Source organism: Parasteatoda tepidariorum, chromosome 3 (genome assembly GCF_982258835.1).
Source record: "Parasteatoda tepidariorum strain Cologne lab strain chromosome 3, Ptep-v5.0, whole genome shotgun sequence".
Lineage (NCBI taxonomy): Eukaryota > Metazoa > Arthropoda > Arachnida > Araneae > Theridiidae > Parasteatoda > Parasteatoda tepidariorum.
In genome coordinates, this window is record NC_141757.1 from 58,098,495 (window position 1) to 58,117,718 (window position 19,224).

Genomic DNA, 19,224 nt, shown 5'->3' on the forward strand with positions numbered 1-19,224 from the left:
AGTTTAATATATTTTGAATAAAAATAACAATCTAAAACGTATACTCATATGTTTATTATTTTTTATTAAAAACATTTTCATTATTTTAAGATTGAAATTATGATTAATATTCACTACTCAAAATTGTGAATTTTAGCTACAATAAGGAAGACACAAAATATTGCTCGCAAAAACTAATCACCTCTCAAAGATAAGCAATTCACCTTTTCCGTACTCGATATTTTTACAGTATATTGCAAAAAAATAATATCATGTACAATCGAAGCCCTGATTTAATTGGAAACCGGGTTTAATGAAGAAATTCGAAGTATTTTAAAATTTGAATAATAGTAGTTGCCTAAAACGCATACGCATATGCTTAATATTTTTTATTAAAAACAATTTCTTTATTAAGACAATAATTATTAAGATTCGTAATTCAAATTGTAAACTTCGGCTACAATACTACAATTCCCTAACTAAATTACCCTAGGAAATCACAAAATATTGCTCGCTAAGTCGGGGCTTGCTCGTTAAAAGCGAGTTATGCTCTTAACATTGTAGCACCCAAATATGTCGAATTTCTTCGTTAAACCCGAGTTCTTGTTAAATCAGTGCTCCTTCTAAGGGAGTTCGAATGTATTTAACATTATTTTTAGCAACATACTGCCAAAAATATCGAAAAAAGATGGTGAATTGAGCTGTTGTCCTGGTTTGACAAAATCTCTACTTACCAAACAGACATTAAACACTTACACAAATTACATGAATATGAATAAAATAGCATCTCCATACAAAAGATAGGTGATGTTGCAGGGGGAAAAATCGAAGTAAATTACGCCAGAAAACTTTAACCCTATTACCAATCATGAAAAGAAAAGAAAAAAAAACTAAAAAAGTTATTTCGGTTAATGACAGACCTCGGACACACAAAGGCGATGAATCATTAGCTTGTGGGCAAAAAGTAATGCGGTTTGGAGATCATCGTTCGCAATAACCAAGGTCGCAAAGGTATAAGACTTAAAATTAGTGTCTTCTTTTTATTTCTTTTTCAATAGAAAGGGGGAAGGGGGATGCGCTTAAAACGCTGGGGCCCCCCTGAGAAGGCGATGATTGCTTTGCCAATGCTAATTTAAGTCTTATAAAAACTTGTTGGTCGACTAATCTTCCGTTCTAGTTAAAGAGTTTGGTTATCTTCATATGTTAAAAGAAAGATTGATTAAATGTTATTTTAATAACATACAAAGTTAAAAATTACAAAAGCAATTAATTTTGTCTTTAACTGAGATGGATCTTTTAACTAATTTAATTTTAGATTGCAGCTGTAATGAAATGTCTTAATTTAAATTTCGATTAAATTAATTTTAAAAAAAAATTTCAAAAGTGATGGTGAATATAGTATTCTGTAAGAATTATTTATTTCAAAACCATTAAAAACAATTTTTCCTTACCTTAGAACCGAATTTTAGAATTTTATACGAGAATTTTATAATTAGAATTTTATAAGAAACTAGGAGGCTCCGCCTCCTGTTCACTCAGTTCTGAAATCCCCGTGGTTGCTTCTCATTCATCATTGTTTTTGTTTTTTTTTCTTCTTAAAAATTGATAAATATTTTGATTAAAAATAAATTATTATTATAAATTATTATAAAAAATAATTATTACTATAATATTATTTTAAACTTCGAAATACAGAATGTGCACACAATAAGAAAGAATAAATGAGAAATAATTTTACTTGTTAACAATAAATAACGATAACCTTAAATCAAATAACATTTCGCATTAAAAACAGTTTTTATCTCTCTTTAGATTTAATAATTTACAAATTTTCGACACAAAAGTTAAAATTCGATATAAAAGTGAGAGTGAGAGAGAGAAATTTTTCTTCACTAATGGATAAATAATTATTATTTAAGGGGGGAATGCAAAAAGCACTTAAAACTACAATAAATCTCTAGTTAAGTTTATAATTCAAAAATGGTCCTGTCAGCACATTAACTTTCAACTCTGTAGTTGCATTTCAGTTGGCAGTAGATCCGTCAACATGGTATTTTGCTAGAATTTTAACAGTTAATAATTCTCGAACTAATAATCAATTCGTGAATTTTTTTTCATTCCATGGAATTCCTAGTATATTTTTCTACACACGTTCGTAATTTCGTTAGGTCTTTTATTTTTTGTGCAGCAAAAAAAAAGTTATGTGAAGCAAGGAGAAAAAATGGGGAAAAACGCGCAATAAAAGCTCTTTAAATTGCAATACAAATTGAAATTTCGAAATAAAAAGTTTTTTTAAGTTCATAAGCATGTATTGCACTTTCAGCGTGCCAAATTTCAACACTGTGGTCGCATTACTGCAGTCTGTAAATCGGCCCGCATGGTGTTTTCTCATACAACTTTAACAATTAATAATTCCCGAACTAATAACCAAACATTAGATTATTCTACTTCATCATACTCCCTGTACATTTTTCTATGCACCATAATAATTTCAAGTTTTTAAGTGCTATAGTTTTAGCGCAGCAAAACAAAATGTAACTTGAATATAAACGCTCAAAACAATGATGGCCCTTACGATTTTTTAATATCGAGAGAAAGTTATTCTTTTTTTTTTTAAAAAAAAAAAGGAAATGAAGTGAAAGAAAGGGGAGAAAAAAAGGATAACAAAGATAAGGATACTTAACTTACGGATAACAAAACTTAAGGATAACAAAGATAGTATCACTCAATTAGATTTAGTAAACGTAATATACGTTACTATAGCTATCTTATCAGCAATAAAATCTGTCAAAAATTAATGAAACATAACATGCATTGTTATAACTGTTAAGATACAAGTAAGGAATTGGCGCAACAGGTCATATTATCTTTTTTTTTCATTCCCCTTGGCGAGTTATAGAAGAATACTAAAGCTTAGGGAAAGAAAAACTCGATTGCTTTACTAAAACCCTATTGACGCCTGAAATCGCATTGTTACCGAAACCTCACCATCAGACTTTTAATTAATTCAACAAAAAAAAAAGAAAGGAAGAAAGAAATAGTGAAAGCTAAAGGGGCAACATCAATCTATGGTTAAACCGTTGAGGAATAAGAAATAACAACACTTTTATTGCTGAAGTTTTTATTTATTAATTAAAGAAAGATTTATGCACAGTTAAGTAGGGGAATACGTAATGTCCATCTTGCTTGTATTTCCTTCGTATTTTTTTTTTTCAGTGAGTAAACGTGAATGAGACAACAATGACTCAAAAATAAATTTTTATGAAAGCTATCTAAGTGGAAAAAAAGCTAATGGAATACGTACATGCTTTCATTTTTTAATACTTAAATGCAAGACAAAATTTTAAAATCAAATAAAAGAAACGTTTAATTAAAATTTCAAAGTAATGCACCCACAGCCTATACGATTTCAGTTGCTCAATTTTCTGAGATATTTGTTTTAGAAAATCACATTCTCTCCATAAAGAAAGAATTAACTTTAAAAAATCGCTCCGGTGATATAAGATTAAATCACGGGGGGAAAAAACATTAAATTTCTGGTTTTAAGTTATTTTTTAAATGCTCAGCAAAACTTAGAAGAACTTTTTAACCATAAAAAAAATTGCAAAAAGTCGTTTTGCCTAATATTTTGCCTAATTTAACTGTGGCAAATCAGTTCAAGCCAATTGAATGATAACATTTTGATGACTAATCTATCAACCAACAAAAATAATTATTCTATTTTCAGGATTTTTTTTAAATCTTTAAGCCATCTACTACAATTTAATCAGGATAATATAGTGAAATATCTTTGCGCAAAACTCAAACACTAATACAAATACTTTACTGGTTAAACCATAGTTACAAAATAAGAGAATCGAGAACTTGGTAACTCTAAGAAAGCCCAGTTTATATTTTTCAATCTTGAACAATCGACTATCTGGAGAACATTCTGAAAGATAGTCAAAAATGACTTGTAAAAAATATTTCAGTACAATTCAAATAAACTCTGATACAAATACTTTATAACCATAGTTACAAAATAGAGTATCGAGAATTCTGTTACGATGAAAAAAAGCCCAGTTTATATTTTTTTCAATCTCAAACAATCGATCCTTCATGTGAAGAACAGTCTCACAGAAAGTCAAAAATGTCTTGTCAAAAATATTTGCTTACAACTCAAATAAAAACTTTACAGGTTAAACCGTAGTTACAAAATAGAATATCGAGAACTTGGTATCGATGAAAAAGATCCGTAACAACAACAGATCCGTAAAAGATCCATACAACTGAACATTTAACTTAACTTGATACAAACAAGTTGACCATCTTCCGTCAAAAGTATTATATATTAAGGATTTTTCTTTTCTTTTTTTTTAACTTTTAAATCTTATAATTATCGACTATAAATGTCAACAACAAAAAATGTGGGAAATATTCTGGAAGAAAATAAAAAAATTATGTGTCAAAAATATTTGCGTGCGACTCTAATAAACACTGATAAAAAACCTTTCACTGGTTAAGGCACAGTTCCTCCAAAAAAAAAGCAACTACAGTGATTAGAAAAAATGTGTAAATAAAACTCTTAAATGATATAAAGATAAATTACGAAAACCCTCAAAATCACTTAAAAAGTGCGATACCCAAAATTCGAGAACAATTATGCAACATGATCCCTCCAATGATTGCATAAAAATCTTAACTTAAAATTAGAATATTTTAACATAAGAGCTATCATCAACTCGTGTCTTCAATTATAGCTGTCACCACAAATCTTCTTATCGAAAAGAGAGATACGAATGTCGGCATCTCTTATCTTTTTCTTAAAAAAGCTTAGATGAGAATAAACAAATGCAAACACTAGATAGAATCAAGAATGCTCCAATGCATACATATACGCGAATTCGTCGACCGAAATAATAAAGGGTTTGAAATCAGGAACTGATTCATTTTCATTTAGGTCCAGTTGTCAAAAGGTCCAGTTCATTTAGGTCCAGTTGCAAAAAACTCTTAAATGATACAAAGATAAACTACGAAAACGCTCAAAATCACTTAAAAAGTGTGATACCCAAAGTTCGAGAACAATTATGCAACATGATCCCTCCAATGATTGTATAAAAATCTAACTTAAAATTAGAATATTTTAACATAGAGCTATCATCAACTCGTGTCTTCAATTATAGACCACCACAGAATCACCACAAGACTTCTTATCAAAAAGAGAGATATGAATGTCGGCATCTCTTATCTTTTCTTAAAAAAGCTTAGATGAGAATAAACAAATGCAACGCTAGAATCAAGAATGCTCCAATGCATACATATACGCGAATTCGTCGACCGAAATAATAAAGGGTTTGAAATCGGGAACTGATTCATTTTCATTTAGGTCCAGTTGTCAAGACAGTCGTGGAGTTGAAAGTACCTGGACATACACAAATCGGGTTAATGACCTACTAAACATTACCGCACCACGACCAGTTCTCCTAAAAAGACTTCTTTTGCCTTTGCCCTATGTTACGGTCGCCTAATTCTTTTATTCCAATCACATAACAGGAATTGTAATTCAGAAATAATCACAATTCGACACTACGCAAAACAAAGAACTGTTAGCACTTTTTTCACGATAGTAGAGATTGCTAATCCCAAAAGATGAATGACATCACGAACAAGCGAAATTGCTACAAATTAGTATCATTACTTGAGAGTTAAATGGGAAGGAGAGTATTGCATATTTGAAGGACCGAACTCAATATCTAGATTTTTATCAAAATCTGTTCAAGATAATTATTCAACTGGAATAAAGGTACATAACAAAATGTCATTAAAAAGTCGAAACGTTATTTATTTGGTGTTTGAATTATTTCGTTCTAACTCAATAGTTTCATAAGTAACACTAATTATTTCAATGTAACACTTTCATTTATTTTTTATTTTTCTTGTACCAGATATCACTGCACCAATCATATGGCCATCAGATGCTCCAGTGAAATTTTACTTAAAATATAAAAAGCGAAATTCCTGGAACCAAATTTTTATAATTAGGAAGCCCGTTCATAACCATTCATTTCGGTAACGAAAATATTAAACAATGAACGAATATAAATTAGTTACATTCGACAAAATATCGATATATATTTTTAAAAATATCGATATTTCTTGACGATATATCGCAATACTAAAATTCCGATAACAGCCAACAAATAAATGGTTAACAATAAGAAGCAAATCAGTAGAATAAACACTCTTATGCAAAACACTTTCATGCAAGACACGTTTAGCTTAGATATGCTTATAGATTTTTAATTCTAACTTTAAACACAATAACATCTAAAGTGTTCATATGTTTATGTAACTAAAACAGTAAAATAAACCCTCTTATGCAAGATAATCTTAGTTTAGAACTATATATATGCTTAGATAACAAGATATGCTTAGTTTAGAACTATCAGAAACAAATCTTTTATGTTTTATTCTTCTTTCAACACAATATCATCTAAAGTGTTCATGTGTTAACTAAACCAGTAAAATAAACACTCTTATGCAAGTTAATCTTAGTTTGGAATTGCTATGAGAACTATCAGAAACAAATCTTTTATCTTTTATTCTTACTTTAAACAAAATATCATCTAAAGTGTTCATGGGTTTATGTAACTAAAACAGTAAAATATACACTCTTATGCAAGATGCTCTTAGTTTAGAAAAGCTTATAGAACTATAAAAAAAAAATTTTTTAATGTTTTTAGTGTCACTTTCAACACAAATATCATCTAAGGTGTTCCGGTGTTTATGTAATTAAAACAACAGTAAAGTAGACACTTCTATACAATTCACTTTCATACAGCACTAATAATTGCAAAACTATAAAATAAAAAAAAATCTTTCATGTTTTTAGTGTCACTTTCAACACAAATATTATCTTAAGTGTCGATGTGTATATGCAACAAAAATAGTCGAATTTGACACGCTGATGCAAAATACACAGCAGCCTCTGATGCACATCACTGGCAACGCTTACTGACGCGTACATAAAGCGATAATTGTAGATGCTCATTAGTTCACTAAGCTGTCTTTAAGGAGACAATGAACACATATGAAGCTTTTTTTTTAAAGAAAAAAATCCCAATAACGCTTAAGGTAAATAAATGTGACATAACACGAAAAGATTTACCTTCTTCAGCAAAATTTCAGAATGAAAAGAAAAATACTCCGAACTTCTTGGCATACTTTCGCAACGATCAAGGTTGCTCTAAGAAATCTTGTATTTAATTTAGATAATCATGCGCAATGCGACGGTACAAAATTCCACAAAAAAAGGGCTTCAAGTTAAACGTTAAAGTTATACATAGTTTTGTATGACCCTTGGTTCCTTGTATTGTAAAAATACTTAAGAAAATAAATTAACGAATTAAGATGGAACTAAAAAACGAAATTCCAAATTATTGACTCATAATAGTGAAATTTTTTCTTCCCTTCATTTTTAATAAAAAAGGAAAATAATAAAAAAAATATTTCGCATTTATATTTTAAATAGTATTTTTCAGATCCTTGAAATTACTAAAATTTCTAAAAACTCAAGACAAAAAAAAAAAAAAAAAATTTATATCAAGGTTATTTTAAAACATATAAGTTTATATAATACAAAAGTCAAAATAAAAAATATATACGCTAACATAAAGTAAAATTTTATTTGGATTTAACTCAAGATTTTATTTGGACTCTATTCGAATGTGGCAAAATATTACCTAGGGGGTGCTTTCATTGGCTGCAACTCATATCAAGGTAAAACCTGTCAATATGTAATAAACATTTCGTTACTGCAGAAATTAAAGAAACAAAAGAGTAAACTTATTTTCCAATTCGCCATAGTTGGGATGAGAATTTCGAGAATTTTTTTATTTATTCTTTTTTTTTTTAGCCCTTGGCAAACTGATTAAATTTTTCACAAAAACAACATTGTCTCAAAAAGATTCGACAGACCACTGGTTTTGACGATATACATATTTTAGAATTACAACTTCCTGAACGAAATGGTATTAGTTTACCCCCCCCCCCCCCATAAAAAAACAGAGCCTTCTTACACTAATTTTAGATTCAGAAAAATTATGAGTAAATTTTTCACAAAAACAATACTTATCCCAAAAAGATTCAACAGACCAAGGGTTTTGGTGATTTTTTTTTCTCATAATATCCCAAAAAGTCTGAATCGAGACTATTGTCCTATTATTTAGTTGCTAATTTGCGACTCCAATCAAGCTGCGCATCTTTTATAATAATTAAACAATAGGATTAAATACACTTACCACGTAAATGCTCACAAACAATGAGATATGAAAGCAATTATCCCTAACAGATTACATTAACACAAGTAGAGTTGCACGAGCATAAAATTCACGGGGAATCCAAGCGACAAACAATTGATTAAATATTTACTATGGAATGCAACTCTTTATCCCTTTTTTTTTTATAAAAAGGTCTATATTCAAATGTGTGACAGAAAAGCCCAAAGGGAATTATTTATTGATTAATGCATCGGAAACGCCCTTTTAAAAAACAGGTAACGGGAACATTTCCGCTAATGTAACACACCTTCACCTTGATCAAATCATTTAAGTGGAACTCGAAAACGAAATGGGAAGCACCCATAAAACTTGCATAATGAACTATCGTATAATATTAGAAACATATAGAACAGTGATTTTATTTTTTGCAGTATTTAATCGAAATTCAATGCATTTTAAAAATAACAATATATTAAATAAAAATCATTGTATAATTTGACATGTTCTTTAGTTTTTCTTTCATTTTAAAGCAAGGTTCTACATCCACCACTAACAGAAAACGTAAATAATAACAATTAATATTCCTTATAACTAAGAAAAAACTTAATATAATTGTATTTACAATGCCCATCGCAATAGCCAAATCGGGATTCTGTGTTTTAACAGCCATTACGTTGGGAACACAAGAGTTTGATCCCGATCCGACGACGTGGTTGAGACCTGAACTGGTATAAGCTCTCCAGGGGAGCGATCGGAGTTTGAACTAAAGTGCAAATCTGGTTAGTTAAGTAAAAAAAAAAAATGCCAAATCAAACAAATATAATATCTATTAACCTAACTATCAGTCAGTCAATCAGTTTAATTTTTCAGTCAGTTAAATTTTCCTTAAAATATAAATAGCACAGATTTACCAGAAGAATAACATATAATTTAGTTTCATGTCAATTTCTACTTATAGATTAATCTCATTTATTTTTTTACGATTTTTGTCGTATTATGCATTTAAGCAATAGATTGGAAGAAAAATGTCGAAATAATTTATTGTGTATTACTTAATACGCTATAACAAGTATAAAGTATAGTGTTTTATCATAAGCGTTATTTTTTTGTCTATGTTAAGCATCGACAGCTCAATTTAAACAAAAGTTAAAATTTAGTCTATCTTAGCGCACTAAACACAAAATGCTAAAACTAATATCTGTTCCACTTCTGACTAATTCCACTTCTGACTAATTCCCCTTCTAACTAATTAAAACTAATTCCCTTCAGTCTTATATATTCCATGCTCATTAAAATGAACCTATATACTTTTAGACTAATAAAAAAGGTGCTAAAATTTACAAAACTTTTCCTAGGCTTATAGGAAATAAGGTTTAAAATGCGGAGGTGTTTTGAATAGAAAAGTATATAGTGAATCAGACTCATTGTGCAATGAATGATATATACCCTTTTATTATTAGCGTAGAAATATGGGTTCTTTAAGCACGTGGCCTGAAACAAATCAGGCTAATTAAGGAATTAATAATAATTTTTTTTATTAAAATAAAAATATTAGGGCTTATAGCAATAAGCCCACATATTAAGCGTGAAATTATTAGGACTCATACCCAAACGGCCTGAAACAAATCAAGCTGATTGAGCAATAAATAATAAGTTTTCTTAGTAGCCTAAAAATATCTGGGTTCATTACAATAATCCTTAAAAGCGTTAATTCTGATTAAGAAATACTGGAGAGTTTTCCAATTAGCCTGGCGCATTGCAAAATGACAAAAAACGGTTTGCGAAAAATCGCATTTCCCAATTAGCCTACAGCATAAATAACTCAGAAAAAAGACTATGTTCTGTTTGGAAGGTTAAACCAAGTTTTTAAAAAAATAATATTGAACGATGTGCTGTTACAACAATTATCGAAACTCAACTGCACCGTATCTTACATCCATAAATTCTCTATCTTTTCCCATAACAATTTATTCGGGGTTTGTTTACTGTAGAAAATAAAAAATGAATTCAACTCAAAACAGTAACATGCCTTTCATGTATCAAAACGATTTGTACAATAATGTTCACACTTAATGATCCAGTTTCTGATTAAACATCCATCTCATGCTTACTCAACCGGAGAATACTTCTGAAGAGTCACACATCAAAACTTAAGCCGCAGGGAAGGAAGAATCTTTATGAAGCAAAGAAAACGTCCTACAACTAACTGATTTAACCTAATTTTTTATCCAGAAGTAGTGAAACGCGATTGTAAACACAACCTGCATCCAGATAGGGCATCACAAGCGTTGTTTTCGAATTTTTAACAACTTCCTGGTGAGGGTGGGAGATAGGCGAAAGTCAGTGATCTATTTTCGACTACCAAGCTTTTTACCTTCGTTGTGAATGGACTATCGGACAACCCAGGCATAGGCTATCTATGAGTACGGTGGAGAGAGCTATATATATATGTGTATAAAAAAAACTGTTTTCCTCGTTTTAAAAACTAAATAAGAGCAGCTTTGATAATAAAACCACTTGAAGCTTATTTAATTGCGAATAATAGGCAACACTTAAGTTGAGTTGGATAAAAAAAATATCTGGCACATGTAGTTTTGGATGTTTTCCAAAGTATTTCGAAACTGGCTAAGATTTCTTTTTAAAGTTTTTCTTTGGTTTATGACTTTTATAAAAACCAGAAGGCATTTTTACTTCTTCCATTACGTGTTTAACACTAATACATTCCTTCAAGTAAACACTAATAATACGCAATTTTTGAGAAAGTTGAAAAGATTTCTAAAACATTTTTTTTAGTATTTATATTGCTAATGCTTGTAATGGATAATTGTAGCTAATGTTATTAATACTTTTTATTGCAATGGAAGGAAAATAGCAGCTAATTAAAACTAACTAATGAATGAGCTAATCATAACAAGAACAAATAAATAGTACAAATACATACATACAGTTAGAAATTAAAACATTCATCGAATGGAAATTCAAAAGATTAAATACTTCTTACATAAAAGTAAAACTAATAATATATAATAATTACAAATTTACTGTAAACCATTCTTTCTCAACCAGTCTACGGATTAATATTTGTATTAGAATAAATATAAATTTTACTTGTATTTATAAATGGGTTTAATATAAAAATATTTTTCATCGTAGTAAATATGTGAAAGATCAGAGTCAAACAAAAACAAAATTGGTACAATTTTTGTAAATGTAAAAATTACGTCAATAGTTTAATTTACTAACCTTACCGCTTTGCGATTTAGAAGAAAAAAAAAAATTGAGATATTTAACCGGTCTTTTGAGAAAATCGGGTGAGAAACATTGCTGTAAACTATTATGAATAAGTCACAATATTGTAAATAAATAATAATGAATCTCAAGTTATATTCAAATTCTATAGAATGCCTCAAATTGACCATAAAGTATTAAATAATAAAATTTTCATATTGCCTATATATACTATTAAATGACTAACGAAACATTTACAAGCATTCTTAGGACAATGTATATAAAAAAATTCGTATTTTTCACTTTGCCTCAAAGATCAATTATCTTTTTTGTGTAAAATACCTAGATATTATGTCTATACTATTTACGTTATTTAGTAATTCATATAACAATTCTCATATTTCAGACTTAGTATAAAAGGACCAGATATAGGATATAGGGCAAAACTAGGACATTTTGCTACTGGCCATCGGCAAGTTATATAATTTTTAACAGCGACCACTTTTTAAAACACATGTGGTCACGTTATCAAAAATTAAAAGTTCAAAACGATTTGAAATAAATATTATTAACTATAAACACTGCTAATATTATGAATGCAATGAATTTTTCTTCTCGAAATATGGTAAGCACTGCGAGGTTTGGTTCTAAAATAAAAAAATTAAAAAAACAAGGGTGAAATAAAATAATTTTCAGATCATAAAAACATACATTATAGGGATATATTTATTATTAATCATAATGTACACAAAGGCTGCGTTTTCAGGGGAAAAAATGGCAAACGGGTGGCAATTGGCAGACAATGAATGAATCGCCAATTGTTATATTTAATCGCCTTAGAGCAATTAGAGCTCATTTTGCCCTATAGGCCCAGGCATTCTATAGAATGCTGAATTTCATGCATTGATATAAAGTGTTGCATGTAAGTTATTTTTTAAAAAATAAACATAAAATTTACCTAAGAAGAGAGCGACAAGTGTGCAGCTTCACATTATTTCAGAAATAAATTGGCTGTTGCTGGACTAAATATAGAAAAGTCGTTTATCTTCTCAAAGATAAGGAAATAAGACACGAGATTCGACGACCAATATAGACAACGTGGATTTTTAATCAAAGACACAATCTCTTATCATAAGTACTTGTCTAAATTAAACATACTTATTTTAAGTTATAGTATTGATGAATAAAAAAGCGATTTTTCCTATTTTGTTGCTAGTGCTTTAAGGCATTAGTTTTAATCAAAGATGTTTGGTTTTCTACCGAATTTTGACCCACATCAGTTTAATGATTTATGACACCTCATTTTGAATAATGAATGATGTTTAAGAAAACAAACAAAGGAATAATTATCTGACGAATTTAGAGGAAAAGCGTATAAATAACTAACGTTTTAGTGATTAAGAAAAAAGTTAAAGCGTATTTAAATTTTAAAAAAACATATTTTTCAATACTAAACTGCCTCATTAAATCAATTGACAGAATACAATTTACGTTCGAACATGTCACAAAACTAGAAATTTGAGCGTTGACGAAACGTCACTCAACTAATTCTTCAATTGAGGTATTTGTGCGGTTGTTAATGACTAATTGTGGAATGATTTGACTTAACTTGAGCTTTATATATTTCCAAATAGAATTTTAATAATTTAAACGAAAATTTTCACCTTCTTGGGATAAATCATTAACTCTACGTTTTAAAGCTTGATAGAAAAAGCAGAAGATATATATGATAATGTAACACGAATAGAAATAATGTAACGCGATATCATTAAGGTGCTACACTGCCGTGCAATTAAGAATACAACGTGATTCATGACAAATTTCAAAAATATCGGCTGGGCAACTATTTTCCTTTACTCGGTAATGGTATTAAAGCTAAAATAAAGTTTTGTTTAACTAATTAATAAAAAAATGTGAAAATTTTTTTAATTTTGAAGATTTTTTTAACAATAAGTAGTTTATACAAAAAAAGTCAAATGTATAAAAATCTCAATTTTGTATTTATTTATTTTTTTTTTCTGCTTAAGTTGATTTTTCTATAGGACGCCTTTGAAGCTTTAAGTAAAAATAATTATGTAAGTAAAAACATTGCTATCGACATGACTTATTTAAAAAAAGAATTTGAGTCTTCACGTGACTTACATTAGATGATAGATCGCAAGATTATTGAACACGTTTTTTTTAAACTTGTTTTTCCGAACGAAGTACAGTTTTCAAAAAATAATTGCACAATTTAGATAGAGATTCCCTCTTGTAAGGTTCCAAGCTAATCTCGTAAAATTTAACGAGAATGTGACAGGTGTTAGAAGAATTTAAGGATAATTCAAACTTGAAAAAGTAGTTGCTGAATTGCACAAATAAACAAAATGTTAAAAATTGAGTAGCGAAAATTGCATCTTAGAATAAAGTAACTCATTATGGAATATATATGACTCATCATAAAGCTATTGTTAGCTATTTGTCCTAACAGAGATATTTTTAAGCACGGGCCTACGACATAGACTTACAAGCGTCTCCAAGGGATTTCTCCTTAATAATAACAAAAATCACGTGGCGTAATTCCCTCTATTATCAATATACACGTTTAGAATAAAGAATAATCATGCTTATCTCATCTAGGGCAAATTCTATATTTCGAAATAAACTGAAATCTAAAAATAATTCTCGAACAAATCAAAAACATCTTACACTCAAAAACATCTTATAATTTTTCAAAATATTTGCATTAATAACTACATATAAACAATCTTCGTTTATTAATTTCAAATTCCATAATCACATATTTATATATATTTTTTATCTCTATGTTAATTAATAAATATACCAATCGCTGACCGACATTCGTATTTATATAATATATACATTTCTGAATTGTGTCATTATACGCTCTTTTAATTTTTACGACGTGGCATTAAACAATTTGAAATGAAATCAGGGCATTGTATAAACAAACTAACGCATCCAACTGAGCCATAATCTCTTCATAAGGCAACTGTTGCCAATTCACTTTCAATCCTTCAAGATTACAATGTTTTCCAATCTGGCCTAAAACCAATGACCCACAGCTAAGTTAAAGACAATGCAGCGTCAGTCAATTTTAAAAGAGCATTCAAATTTCAAATTTCGCAATTTTCCGAAAGGGAGAATAATTACTAAAGCATTTAATCCAGTCGATAGCTGATAAGCAATTCAATAGAGGACTAACACGAACACTGATAGGTTAGACAAATGAATTGTTTTGCGTTCTTTTATTTTTCTTCGTTTAATAAACGTTTAAGATGTGGCATCATATCAAAATATAAGGCTTAAAGATGGATTATAACAGTTATTTCTTTAGGACAAATACTAATCTGTTATCAACTCATCTTCATACGAATTACATTGCGAATTACAGAAATGGGTCACACAATACAAACGGTAATCAGTTATATTTCCGGTTAGTCATTCTCTAACTAGTAATAGGGTTTAGTAATTTATTAGGAACAGTTTATACTATTTGTAAGCATCAGTCCAGTCGTTTGTTGCATTTAATCGAGTCGATAGATGATGAGCGATTCAATAAAGGATTATCACGAACACTAATAGGTTGGAGAAATGAATTGTTTTGGCGTTCTTTTATTTGTTCTTCGTCTAATAAACGTTTGAGATGTGTCATAATACCTAAGTATGGCAAGCGAAGATGGGCTGTAACAGTTACTTTATAGGACAAATATGTATCTATTATCAACTATTGAGCACACGAGTTATGGAACAAATGAGTCGGTACAACTTATTTTAAATAATGTATTTTTGAATGTTACAGAATAAAGAAAGACCTATTACAAATATCTGTTCTAAATTAACATGTACTATCATTTCTAATTTACGCTTTCTTTTCTTGAATGGTTCTTACGGAAATATAACTATGCTTGGTTCGGAACAGTTAAATTAGCAATGTTCGGCCTATGCTGAAAGAAACAGATCCTGAAGGAATTTAATTACATGAAGTGAAATATAACCAGTAAAAGCTATGTTTTCGGTTAGTCTGTTAAGTAATTTAGTAACAGTTTGATTATTGGTAAACATCGATGATTAAATCTAGTTTACGAAGAAAAGAAAAAACAGAAAAAGTAAACGTTTCCCACAGTCGAACCGAATCAATCATATGTAACATACATTTGGAAATAGCGTATTGCTTTTAGAACAGATCAAAATCGCAACTGCATGAAATATTTACCATTTCTAACCACATCCCAAAAATAACATACCTAAATATGTTTCAAGAGTCTCGATAGCGCAGTTGTTAAGGTATTCAGTTGCCATTGTGAAGAACAGGGATTCAATCTCCAGAGGCGGGTTGAAAACTTATTACTTCGATCGGTACTACCTAGTACAGACGATCTGCGTGCTATGTTGTCCATAGTGACACTTTCATGCCGTTGGTCACGAAATGTGAAGCCGTACCCCCCGAAACCACTTAACCAACTACTGACAAAAATGGGAGCTATTTTAAAATGACTTTCAGCTTAATAAACTACCGCATTTTGCATAGTAGAATGTTCTTTTTGTTTGTTATTAACCTTGAATACTTGTTTTTCAAAGCTTGATGGGTATAAAATTAATAAAAAGCACAAACATGATAAAAATTAGAAAAAATATGACAGATTGTGACATATTTCGGCCACAAAATCTCCAAATATACAACCAAATATTAACTTTATGTGGTCTATAAGATGAAACCAGGAACAGACTACGTAAGAGAAAGTTAAAATTAAGAACCATTCTAATAACAATGAAAGTTCCAGCATTGGGAAAGTTGCCTGAAGTTGCGTTAGTTTTATCGCCTTACCATCTGCTTTTTTTAACGGCCATTCTCTGTTTGAATTACGATGAAGGAAATATGTATTGTTTTCTTTTGTTAAGGACATCGTAAAGATCCACTACAATCGTAAAAAGAAAACAAACTTTTTAAAATAAATATTTTATATTAAGGTGAAAACCTAACTTCACCCCAATTATCCTACTCAAAGATTAAAATACAAAGATAAAATAATAATAATTCATCAATTTTCAAAACTCTTCTTTTGGATCACTGTTCGATATTTTTTGGTGGAATGTAATTTACCTTAAAAATTCTTTTACACAGAATATACTACATAAATCTTTATTTAAAAGAAAATTAGACAAAATTGAATGCAAACGAATGAAAAGGCATAAACCTAACTTTTCAACAACATTTTTAAAATAAATATAGTCCATTAAGGTGAGAACCAAATTCTCCCTCTTTTTGAAAGCAGATGAATTAGGATGGCTCTTATGGCATTTGTTTAAAAACACAACTTCAAAAATTGCATTTCTGCTATATGCCGTGTTCATTATTAAAAACAAAGTTTACTTAAGAAAACACAATATAAAAAATATCTTAAACCCATAAATGAAATATCAAATAATTGATAAATTGTTAGTTTTCAGCATGCTATATTACTTACTGAAAAAAAGTCACCTGTACTTAAATAAAGATTTCTTTTTTTTAATTAAAGCTTTTTACTTAAGCTTTCCAATTTTTCTAAAATAACAAAATCAAACTAATTAATAAATAAATTGCTTATGATTAAACAGAGATGATAATGAATCAGAAAAAAATTACTGGAAAATCCATGGAATTTTCTATGAATTTTATTTCACGCACATATACATTTATTTCCTTGCAATTTTGTACATTATTTATGATGCTATAAAACACGATCTTCAACGTTCCGATTCGTATGACGTGACCTGCATACATTCAAAATGCTTTTTTGAAACACAATCGCTCTTTTTCAGGTTTCACAAATATCAACTTTGTTAAGAAATATGGCTCAGGTTGATACCATAATATTATAACGCAAAAGTTGTAGGAAAGTTAAAAATTACAGCTAATTCGAACGATATTACAGCTAAATGTGATTTAATTTTAATGTTAACTATTTTTAAGTTTTCTGCTTCTTACTGATGATTAAGATTTTCCATAATGTTGTAGCGCTCAAGTTAGGTGGTAACAGTTAAAATTACAACCAATTGGAAGCGATATTACGGCTAAAACGTGATCTATCTTCAATGTTAACTGCTATTTTTAGGAACTCTACATCTCTTACTGATGTTTAAGATTTGTCCCATTACATACCCTAATATGAGAACAAAGCTCACAATCCGATTCAAATTCACTGCCAACTCTTCCAAGTGTCGAAATAGAGATTCACTACTTACATTAGAAATTGTTGGCAACTCGTACGGCATTGAAATCAACGGACAACGAACTTTTTTTTAAGAGGTAAACAGTTAAAATCTAGAAATAGTTTTCTCTCGGGAAAAAAGCTTGGCGTAAAAAACAGATGAACTAAAGGTAGAAACATCGATATGCTGTCCAATGTAAGATATATTTAAGCAAAATAAACAATAACTTTTACAATACAAACGCTACACAAATAAAATTAGTGTGTAAACACATTAACTTACTATTGGAGAAAAATGCTTTTATTCCTTTTTTTTTTCTATCTATAAAACAAATGTTACACGAATAAAATAAACATGCAGAAATTTACTTAGTCCTCAGCGTATGTATTTTAAATCGCCTTTTACCTGGCATTACGAACAACTCAGAGTTTCAGCTCGTGCAAACCTTATAAATGATCTTTCATAATAGTTACAGCGGTTATGCTTAGCTCGATTTATAAAATAAATTTACTTATAATTTATATCAGAAATTAATTAATTAATGCTATCTTTGAACCAGACTTACAAACGTCGAACATACTACATTTTCATAACATTCAAACTAAGAGTTCCACTTAATTAATTCACAGAATCGAGCAATCAGTTGGACAACGAGTGGCCCTCCAAGTCATTTTGTGCCGTTTCTTAAGTTATATGCGACATAAAATAATTAAAAAAAAGGTACTTATGTATTATACTGTCGACCATTTTCGCCAATACTGAGTCTAAGTCACTTTGGTATATTCATAATTTATTTTAACATAGTAATTGGTCATAACGAAATAGAAAAAATACAACTTATTACAAGCCAAAAATGAGAAAATATTTAAATTTAAACCACTTCCAAATTTATTTTCAGATTTGGCAAGATGGGGAAAATAGTCGACGGGAAGTCGATAATAGTTAAGCACCCTCCCGATTTTAATACAAAAATGTAGTTATTTTTAATATATTTTCATAGCGTAAATAAATAAAAAAAAAATAAAAAAAAAGTCATGCTAGAAAAAAATAATATGGAAGATATTTAATTTAAAAAAACATAGATAAAAAAAATCAAACAATGTCATTACCAACCGTTCAACAAGATTGTGCTTATTCACACGGGAGTAAGAACAGATGCTAAACACTTTTTCCAAAGAAAAACAGGGAGTTTGACGTCATATGTAAAAAAAACAAGTGAAAATCGAAATTTTCAAAAACAAGTGCTTTTTATTAGCTTGTGTTTGTTTTGGAACAAATTCTACCTTAAATGATAAACTAAATTTCATTTAGGATAATGTCTCAAAGGAAATCTGGAAAACCTGCAAAAAATTAATGTATTGTACCAAAAGGAGATCACTGTAATTACTTAATTCAAAAGAAAATATTTAATCATAATTGGAGTCTATAAATCCAGGACTTTCGGCGTCACGAAACTTACAGAAATCGCAGTTGGCGCCCAATATTTTGTTTTAAAAATTTTTTTATATTTTTTAAGCCTTGAAATCCAAATATTTCAGGGGAAGAAGATTTTTCTACACGTAAATAT

At 29.3% G+C, this 19,224-nt stretch overlaps 1 protein-coding gene across 5 annotated transcripts in view; it reads right to left on the reverse strand.

The window, feature by feature from the left end:
- Positions 1-19,224, reverse strand: part of LOC107438735 (atos homolog protein A) — a 106,155-nt gene that overhangs the window by 55,286 nt on the left and 31,645 nt on the right. Inside the window, exon 1 of one of the 5 annotated variants that reach the window (XM_043047233.3) lies at positions 12,424-12,464. The exons of the other annotated variants lie outside the window; for them this stretch is intronic. The gene's annotated coding sequence lies outside the window, so the exon portion shown is untranslated. Of the gene's footprint in view, positions 1-12,423; positions 12,465-19,224 lie in introns of those variants that run through there. 5 annotated transcript variants of the gene reach the window in all.